Source organism: Vicugna pacos, chromosome 20 (assembly GCF_048564905.1).
Source record: "Vicugna pacos chromosome 20, VicPac4, whole genome shotgun sequence".
NCBI lineage: Eukaryota > Metazoa > Chordata > Mammalia > Artiodactyla > Camelidae > Vicugna > Vicugna pacos.
Window position 1 is genome coordinate 16,452,599 of NC_133006.1, and position 1,614 is coordinate 16,454,212.

Consider the following 1,614-nt stretch of genomic DNA (forward strand, 5'->3'; position numbering starts at 1 on the left):
CAACATAACTATCCGGCTAACAGAGCTTTCAGTTCCTTGTTATAAATTTAGCTTCTTATTAATACAGATTAAAACTTTCTATAGCACATGGCACTTTCACACCTGAGCAGTTTGATTTATAGTTTCCATTTAACAAAAGCAGATTTTCCTCTTAAAGAGAGAATCACACATCTGATTTTTTATTTTCCTTTCTCAAAGAAAGTGTTTATATTATGTTGGTGCCTCAGTCCTTTTGGCCTATTCCTCCCAAGTCTCCTCCAAAGTCTCCCTGTCCCTGCATGTCTACTTGGATGGATGACAGGGACACACTGCCAAAGGCCAGGGTGCACTGCAGGCTGCTCAGTGGTGGGCAAAGCGCTGGGTGTGTGTTGGAGAACAGGGTTCAAATGCCCAGCTCGGCTGTGACATCTGTCTGTGGCGTCTGGAAACATGGGCAAGTCACTGGCCTGCTTGGCATCTCAGCCTCCACGAGGAAAAAGGCAGGAGGCTGGAGATGTGCTGCGTGGTCCCCTCCCCATCTGATCAAGCGTGTGCGTGACGCTGATGCAAGGTTGAGCAAAGCAGGGCTCACACAGTTCAGTGAGAGAGGCTGGCTTGGCCCTGAGGGGTCTCACAGGCTGTCTGGAGAGGATGGAAGAATGTCCACAACAGGGTAGTGACAGAACACAGCCCAGGAGCAGGGCCCAGGATGCTCCAGGGGGCTCACGCTGGCTGCAGGCTGGAGTCCTCTGCACCAGCTTCTTGCGAGAGGGCCCCCTTGTGATCCCACACAAGTGAGGCTAGTTGGGGAGCAGCCCTGGGAGGCATTTTCATTCCAGGGGCTGGGGAAGGGGACAAGCCCCAGCACAGTCACACTGGGGGATAGAGACAGGGTGGGCACAGATTATGGGGGCTTAACGCAGGCCCACACCTCTAACTGAGCCAAGAAGTCCAGTTAATGCAGGGCAGCTGAGTGCTCTCATGAGACCCGTGGTGAGGACAGGCGGTCCAGGGCAGGAAGCGGCTGTAGACCCCTCCCCACCCTCCCCTCTTCTCCAGGCTGCCTCCGGCTGCCTAGTGACAGTGTGGGCTTCAGGCCTCCCCTACATTTCCTCAGAAACTCCAGCTTCCCACTCCTCTCTCCTGTTGTCCCCCTTCTCCCTGGGGCTCCCGAGGGCCCGGATCCACAGCAGGACGAGGACAGGGAGATTTCTGCTCATTTTAGGGAGGTGTGAACATCACGCTACCTGAACAGGACGCTGGGAGAACACACTCAGGGAGAGCTGGGTTATGACCATCTGGGAAAAGCAGCCCTGTGAACCAGCGCCCGCCGGGATGAATACAGGACCCGCGTGCGGCGCAGCGAGCCCACCTGACAGACTGGTCACTTAAACGACTGCTGTCGGCATTGTTTACATCTAACCAAACTGTTTAAAAAAATATTTTCTTTGTTTGCTATCAAGTACTTACAGATTTTGTACAAATGGTCTCTCAACTTTTTAAGTGAATTTTTATTTGTTTTATAGTAGTTTTAGATTTCAGAAGAGTGAGGCCATCACAGAGAGCTCCCACATCCCCCACGCCCAGTTTCCCTTATTGACGTCCCTTACGTGAGTATGGCACAGTTGGCGTAAC